The following is an 8,879-nucleotide window of genomic DNA, read 5'->3' on the forward strand; positions in this document are numbered from 1 at the left end:
GAATTATTATGCAAAGTGAGCCCAATAAAAGCAGGTATGGACATGGATGGTAAATCAGCGCGCTCCCCACTGGGGGGGGGGGGGTTGGCCATTTCGTCCCTACTTCCCCACAGAAACTGGTCTGTCTCTGTGCATGTGTTTTTTCTCGAGTGTTTATCGTCGAGCCATCCACAGCGTTCCGTGGTCACTGCTGGCCGGTGACCCACGCAACACATGGATGTTTCTCTCTATCTCTTTCTCCCTCCCTTCCCCTCTCTCTAAAAATAGAATAAATAAATAAAATCTTTCAATAAATAAAAAAAGATAACCTACATATATACAGTTAATTTTCCTCAAAGAACTTCTTAGAAATACAGTATAAATGTTTAAGAACAGAGTCCGCTGTGGTTCAAATGCCAAAGATTTTGTTGAAACCCACTACAAATACTGGCTCAAGACCATGTCCCAAAGTGACACCAGCACAAGATTTGATTGTAAGACTCTACCTTTTAAAAAAAAAGCACACTTCATTATAAATGGCTTTTAACCTTGAGCTACAGTTATGCTACAAATCCTCCACCCTTCCAATCGAAAGTCATTCATGTGGAGATATGTACACTCTCTGAGCATTGTTTTGAGTCCTTTGGTGTTTGCCAGCTCTGATGGAGATCTCGAAGGTGTTCAGAAGTCCACATAGTTATATTCAGGGCAGGGTGAACTTCACAAATTTCACTTTCCTCCATTACCAATAGGCCACAAATCCCAAAGTATGCATATTAAGCCTCTGGATGACTATCTGGCCACTTGGCAAATCCCGCCATGAGGCGAGACCACCCAAAATGAAATAACAGCTGTCTACAGGCTTATTTGGTCTTCCCTGATAACCATTTTGTTGCCTCATTTTACATCACCTCTTTACTGTATTCTTCTCCTGAAAAAATTTTTTCTAGCTTACCCATGAGACACAGCAATGCAATACCACAAAAAGTTGATCCTCCATGAGATTCAAGTCCAGCTCCCTGTGCCAACCCATTGTCATAGGACATACTTCTAACATAGTTGATGGCTTTTTTCACATGCATGCTGGACCAGTTATCCAGCATACAGCAAATACAGGAAGCACAGAACAAATCGCATGCCATTTTCACTGCCTTTGGATCCCGCAGAAAAACTTACATCTTTGACTAAAGGCTCTCAAGCCTGCTAAGCAAGCTTCTTCATTTACTCAGCTTAGGTCATCTCCAAGAATAACTAAGCATGAAAGGCTGGTGTAGGTCACTGCTATGTGGCCACTGTCATAAGAATTCTTTGAGAGATTGAGTGGAATACCCAGGTATAAGGAGCCTCAGAAACCACAGAGATTAGGTGATTTAGATTTGATCTGTCTTCTGTGGGAAGGATCTGCCAGGAGTAAATCCACTCTATTACATTATCTTTGTTCACCACATCTAAGGAATCCAACACACCCAGCTGCAAAAGTGCAAAAAATTGCAATTGTCAATCCACAGGTCTCAGATGAAAAATAGTGCCCAGGCAAAACCCCAAAGGCAGGCAGTCCTGGAAGAACCACGCATGCAGGTCCTGCAGGAAATCCAGGAGCTCTCCTTCATGGCCCCCTACCTGCTGCTCATCCTTCGTGGTAGCCGCACTGCTATGCAAGCAACGTCTACCATGACCCCAAATGCTCACACATTTGAGTTCTCAACTGGACATTGTGAAATAGTCCAGTTCAAGAAGGGCTGTCAAACTCATGTGTGATGAGAACACTGGAACAGCCCTCTGTCAACTGGGCCAAAGATTATCTGGACACTGACCAACATATATCTGCAAAGGGCACTATCTCCAACACAGCCATGTCTGAGGGAAAGGTTGTGCACCCCATGTGCACATTTCCCCTGCACTCGCCTGCTCCCTGATCTGCTCCACAATGAGTGTGGTAGCTATTTCTGGAGGAAGCCTCATTTATCCAGAGTAGTGTGGAGGATTTGTTTTCTAGTCAGCACATGCTTTCAAGTGATAATTTAACTGTCAATGAAAAATAAATAAAAGGTATTGCAAATTCTGTAAGATCTTGGCAGTGTGCGGAATCTCTGTTGTTACTGAATGTATGTGCCTCTCAGTTGCCTGGGGAACTGCATTTTAATGTCACACACCCAGCAGTTCTTTCCTGAATGTAATTGTAGTTTTTCTGATGCCATGGTTAAAGCCGTTTAAATGTTTGGCTTCTGGCAATACTTCCTAACATCATTCATGACAGTGATGGATCTGAAAACATTTTAATACATTTAAAAATCTCAGTAACTTGTTAAATAACTGGAGAAAGAATCCTATAAAAATGGGAAATATTTTTGTTACCAGAAAAGGCATCTAAACAGATACATGTGAATCTGTAATGATCTGATGTTTCGAGATCACGGCTGGTTTTTGGCGGGATATCGTCTCAGAGGCCAGCCATGACCTCTCATCAGAGAGGTGCCGTAAAGCGAGAGGAAGCCCTGTACTGCATGGGCCATTGGTTTCTGGCAGTTGCTGCTAGATGCCTGCCCAGTACTCTTTCTCCCCATCTTCTTTTTACTGAAAAATCTCCAACCTCAAAGAGTCAGTGTGCCTGGACTTGGCCAAAAACATGTGTTCCAAGCTCTCTGAAGCTACAACAGTCATGTGATATAGTTCTGTCCAATGAGTGATCAGTTGCTGGGTGGCACTTCTGGGAAAGGCCAATGGAGAGGTGCAGATAGGTGCTCAGCTGAGGGGTGCCTTGTGCCCTTCACTTTCTTTATCTCACCAGGAGTGCAGAGGCCATGCTGCAAGTGGATTAGCCATCCTGTGCCCAGGAGATTACAAGCACAGGCTCGGGATGACTGAACAGAAAGATAAGAACATCCTGAATTCCTGATGACACAGCAAAGCCTCTGTTCCAGCCCTGGGCCACCTCCCACTAGACTTCTCATTACTTGAAAAAAGTGCAACAACAGATGGAGCCACTAGCATTTGAGCCCCTGTCATTAGCAGCCAAACTCAATTTCTAACTCATACACAGTTTGGTACCTGTAAAGGAATGCTGCAAATAAAATGGGCAGCTAAGTGTTTGAACGGAGGACTTTAATGGTCCACCAGTTGCAGCCTGGGAAGCTAGTGGCCCCCCTTTGGACAAGGCATGACAGTCGATCAAACCATTCTTTGCTGTCCCTTGCTTGCTGTACCTGTCATCTCTATGACGGCAGAGCAGGGAGAGAAACGGAATCTGGGTAGTTGATATTATTGTCGAGTCATTCTAGAACAGCTTTGCCTGCCCAAGACTACTTGGTAAAAAGAATGATCCTTTATATTTTTCTTTGCCTTTTACATTATAAAATGCATCTATTTTAGACACATAAATGAGAGGAATAATTCCAAATATCTTTCATGGTGATTGGCATATAGAAAGTAATAAGAACTTGTTGAATAACTAAAGGGAAAATCTTATCCTATCCTTATCTCCCCTCAGAATGTACACAGATAAACACCCTACTTTTGTTGAATGTGTATTGCTTATCTGCCAATTTATTAGGCCTTGCTCCTAAGTAAACACTTTATACATTGATTAAATAATTATGTTGGACTTTCTTTTTTTTTAATTAAATCATTTTTATTGTTATTCTATTACAGTTGTCCCAATTTTCTAGCTCTTAACCACCACACTTTAATGTTGCTTCAGTGTGTTTTTCTTCATTGTCCACCATCACTCTCACTCTGACCTCTGGGTTCTGTGACAGTAGCTGTGGCCTGACGCGTTTGGGTTTTCACGTCTTTGCTTTGTCATCTGTGTTTTTCTTCTTCTTCCCGCCTGTGAGAAGGTGATTCCCGGGTTCCAGCTTCATATCCTATGGAGTCAGGCTCTCTATAGGAATGACTAAATGATGATTTTGCTTTTTAAAAAACAAAATTATAAATTTTTTTTACTATCACCATGATGTATGAAATTTGCTATTACCATATTGACCACTGTGGCAGGGAATTCTAGATGTTCTTGTATCCCTCTGTCTAACAGCGGGAGACGAGGATTGTCATTCCCATCGTACAAAGGAAGAAACCAGCTTTTACTTGCAGAATGTCAGGAATGTGTTCAGCTGGTGAGTAGCCTGAAGCCTTAGCTGGACCAACCCAGCATTTAGCTCCCAAGGGAGAAACGGAGAGTCAAGTTATTAGCAATTTTTTTTTCCCAAATGTAGCACCTGCCCAGTGGCAATTAGATGGACTGAATAATAAAGACTATTCTCTGTTTTCCATACACCCCCTCAAGCAGCCCCTCAATCTCCATTCCGCTGTAGTCCTCCACTTTGTTAAACAGGGAATGAAGTCAAGTTAAATTTGATTTATAAAAATGACGTGACTCTTGCCTCCAGAGCTGTAGAATAAAATTCGAGCCCCTTTAACTCCTCTGCAACATGGGTACCATGGTCCCCATGTATATAGATGAAAGGACTCCCCCAGGTCATACAGCTAGCGAGTGACACCTAGCTGGCCACACACTTGGAAGCCCTGTCATCCCATTTGCTCCCATTCTGTGGCAGGTGTCACAGACAACAGAGACTCAGTGGTGGCCTCCGCACACCTGAAGTCTAATGGGCCCCACAATGTTTGCCCCTGGCATGTATTAGGAAAACACCAGAAAAAAATTTCCCTGGCAAACATACATTCAATCTATTCTCACAAACAGAATCTAAATCCATGTCCAACATTCCATGAAGAAGTTTCTTCTTGTTATTTATTTTAATATTTTCCTCTGACCACAAGAAAACGATCATTTGGCAGCTATGGTGAGAGGGGTCCTGGCTGAATTCAAACTGGTCTGGGTCCCACACCCGAACTCTATCTACCCCTTCCTGTGTGACCTTGGGGAAATAACCTCTCTAGGATGTAATTTCCTCACTTGCAAAAAGAGAAAAATTTGTTTGGAGAATTAAAAATAATGTATGCAAAGGACATTGTAAATATAACATAATAAATTTTGTGATGATAGAAATAAGCATTTCTATTCTTCATTTTCCTCAAAATCTTCCACCTTTTTTAATACAAAATAAGAGCAAACCTTTCATCTCTCTGAGGGGAAAAGAGATTGTAAATGGTGTTTGTGTGTCTGCACCTGTCTATTCATTTAGTGTCACCATTTCCCGGGAATCAATACGATTACTTGCCTGTGGGCATAGTTTCCTGGCAACGCATATCTTGAACCAATTCAGGTGAATTTTCTCTGTCATTTATGGTCACCTGGCTGCTGCATCCAGCAGTTCCTTGCAACCTTCCATAAATATTATTAGGATTGTGCTTGCTTAAGGGAAATGACCAAATGTTATGTTTATGTACTGTCTTTCTCTTGGGATATTACAATGCTGAGCAAGGAGCCATCTGCTGAAGCCACAACAGTCTCTTTGAAGGCAGTTGGATGGGTATTTTTATGCTATGAAAACAGAGCAGAAAAGATTTATTCACAGGGTTTTCTGACCTGAAGAAAAAGGAGTAATCCCTCAGTGAATATGAAACTACTATTGTTGGTGATCTGGAGGAGCCCAGGAAAAATCTGATTTTTCCTGCACAAGAGTCTACCTGACATTTTCTTTTCTTTCCACTGGGAATAGGCTGGCAAGCACCTTTAAGGCAAAACAATAGTCAGGGGTTATTGCCAAAGCATTTAGCAAATAGTATATGAATTTTCCATGTTTTAAGTGTAAATATTCTTCACTTTAAACTCCCTTTACCCTTCAAAGTCTGGTTTTTCTTAAAAATTTCTTATCTGAATCCCTGCAGGCAAGAATTTACTTCTCAAAAAAAAAAGACATTTGCACTAATATTCATTACATAGGTTTTTATGATTACTAAGGCAACATATATTTTAATAATGATATAGTTTTTATTTGAAAAATAATGACAATTTTTGATAGAATTAAAATCTTCCAGAATCTCACCACCATGTTATCAATTTGCTACATTTTTAAAACAGTTTTCCTATGTGTCATTGATATAAGAAACATCCAAACCTATAGAGAATTTTTATGAGTTTATCTGAGCCAAAACTGGTGACCACAGTTGAGAAGCAAGATCTCAGATACTCCAGAGAATGACCGTTTTGCAGTTTCTTTTATTCTAAATATTTATTTTATTTTTGTTTTTGCAGTTTGGAATTAAGGAGGGAGAGGAAGGAAGGTTACAGGAAGGCAGGAGAAAGCCAGGTACAGGAAGGTTAACAAGATTATGTGCTCCCTTGGCAGTTCTGGAGAAAAGGATTACTTCTGGCATTTCAAAGGTGTGTCCACCCAGATGCATAAGAATAATGCAAATGGATAGCTTTAAAATGTTTCACTAAAGAAGGTATTGTCCTGGGCTGTGACTGCCCACCATGAACTGCCTAGTTAGGAATTTATAATTTAATAGAGAACCCCTTTTTCATCCACATAATTTACTATCTTAAACAGAAATGCACGGACCCAAAATGGTATCACTCTTGCTGAAAGCCCATGATCCAAACCTACATTTAATACCTGATTCTAACTGCAGTTTCAACCTTTCCCAGAAATGTAATCAATCAGGCTGGGGTTTCCTGATCAACTCCAGTGAGGTAATCTGCCTGATAAGACCCTCTACCTTCCCCTAGGGGAAGGTGTCCTTGCCTGAAATAATCCAGTTTTAATTTCTTAGTCCCACCCTCTTTCTACCTACGAAAGCTTTCCATGTCCTACAGCTCATCAGAGCTCCCTTCCAGTGGCTAGATGGGATGCTGCCCGATCATGAATTGCTTAACCAACACCAACTAAATCTTCAAATTTACTGGGTTGAATTTTAACAACTCTAAGCTATTTTTCAAAGATGATGAAAGGCCTTGTATGGGGAAAGGGAAGAAAAATTACTAGACTTTCCATTTTTTTAAATGTTCAATGACCTCTGAAAAAAATTTTTTTTAAATTGGCCTCCTGCCCCCAAAGGGTGTCACACCTCTGCTGCCTTAATGCCTCAGAACTTCAGTGTCGTTAACCCCAGGCACTACTTTGCTGTCCACAGTCGGGTGGGTGGTGGTCTTATGGATGCATTACATGGAGTTGCTGTTGTCCAGGGCATCACCAAGATCAAGGTCCTCCCCATTTTTTTTATTATCATGCAGTGGTAGGTGGTGATCTGTCTCCAACTTGACAACTTGACTTTGTTGTCTGGCAGGGCCTCAAACTCCTGGTCCTGGTGCTGCCCCTTGGTCCAGGTCTGGGCCAGCTCTGACTCCAGGTGCAGCAGAATCCCAGTGAGCTGTTCCATCTGCGTGGCATAGCACATGTGTCCACCTCCCTCAGGCTGTTCCCCAAGCTGGCCTTTAGCTTTCTTATCAGGTCCAGGTCAACCCCCAAGGACTGGACTGTACGTCTTAGCTCTGTGAGTGTCATCTCAGCAGCTCCTATCTCAGCAGTCTGCAAGGTCTCAGCGGTCTGCAAGGTGACCACTGTGGTGCTCTCCTCAACTTGTCCAACTCCTCTCGGTTTTTCCAAACCAGCTCATCATACTGGGCCCGGATGTCCACCATGATCTTGTTGAGGTCCTGAGATTTGGGGACATCCAACTCCACAGTCAACCCAGAGTTGGCAGTCTGGTTTTGTAGGCCATTTACCTCCTTCTCATCGTTCTTCTTCATGAAGAACAATTCCTCCTTGAGAACCTCAATCTATGTCTCCTTCTGTAGCGGAGTGATACTGGTGTCATCAATGACCTTTTGGAGCCCATTGATGTCACTCTTCACAGACTGGCACATGGCCAGCTGCATCTCACACTTGACCTGAAGTCATCAGAAGCAAGATGAGCATTGTCAATCTGGAAAACAATGTGGGCATTGTCCACAGAACTTGGAAAGATCTGGCCCTCAGGTCCTCAATGATCTTGGAATAATGCCCCTAGTCTCTGACCTGGGGTCCCTTCTTCTCCATGTGTTCCTGGATTTTGTGCTCCAGTCTCCAATTATCAGCCTCCAGGCTTCTCACCCTCTCCAGGAAGGAGGCCAGGTGGTCATTCAGGTATCGCATAGTCTCCTTCTTGCTTTGGGTGCCCCCTATACCCGCCAGACCCCAGCCATCCCCACGCCAGGCCTCCGGCCCCCCAGCCACCTTGCACACTGGTGGAGTGGGGTGCAGAGATCTGGGAGCCTGAGTCCCTGGCACCTGCATAGACTCTGCCCTTGCTGCTGTCCAGACGGGCCCAGTGCGTGGGCAACTGCCCAGATCTTAGGGCCCAACAGTTCATGGAGAAGCTGGAGCAGGTGCTGGAACTCAAGTTGTTCAGGGAGGAGAGCAAGAGGCCAAGACTCAGGTTCAAGCCACAGTGAAAAAAAAAAAACCAAAAAAAAAAAACCAAAGCTACTAGATTTTCCAGTGTTTTTTTAAATAATTACAGATTTAAAGAAAATTTGCAAAAAATAGCACAAAGGATTCCCGTATACCCTTCTATGAGATCCTGTAAGTGCTAACATTTTCGCTTGCTTGCTTTGCATTCTCTCCCTCACTACTTTACACCACTCCATGCTGTGTATGACGAGTTCAACATGTTTTCTTTACAACCGCTTCCTTCGTGTGATCTAGGGTGTTCTCTGTGGTACTATTTCCTATAATTTATAGCTCAGCATATGGTTTAAACACACACACGCATACACATTTATAATTAATCAAAGTGATACACATGAATAGTCAAAAAATCAAGCAGAAAAGATGACCCTATAATGGAAAGCCACAGCGCCCCCTCAGCTGTGCTCCTGAGAGGCAACATCTTTTCTTAAACAGTCCTTTTTGTTTTGGGTTCTTCTCAACCCTACACATCTCTAAATCATCTGCTTCTACTGCTGTTTCTTACTAATTACCTTTGGACAGTGAGTTTTCACTTTCTTCTATGAAGGC

At 42.6% G+C, this 8,879-nt stretch overlaps 2 pseudogenes; both read right to left on the reverse strand.

The window, feature by feature from the left end:
- Nucleotides 1-578: 578 nt before the first annotated feature.
- Nucleotides 579-3,839, reverse strand: LOC123807883 (annotated as a pseudogene).
- A 3,119-nt stretch (nucleotides 3,840-6,958) lies between these two features.
- LOC123807884 lies at nucleotides 6,959-8,232 on the reverse strand (annotated as a pseudogene).
- Between the last annotated feature and the right edge of the window lie 647 nt (nucleotides 8,233-8,879).

The sequence above is a fragment of the Phyllostomus hastatus genome, unplaced genomic scaffold (genome assembly GCF_019186645.2).
Source record: "Phyllostomus hastatus isolate PE091 unplaced genomic scaffold, TTU_PhHast_1.1 phas_scaffold_501, whole genome shotgun sequence".
Lineage (NCBI taxonomy): Eukaryota > Metazoa > Chordata > Mammalia > Chiroptera > Phyllostomidae > Phyllostomus > Phyllostomus hastatus.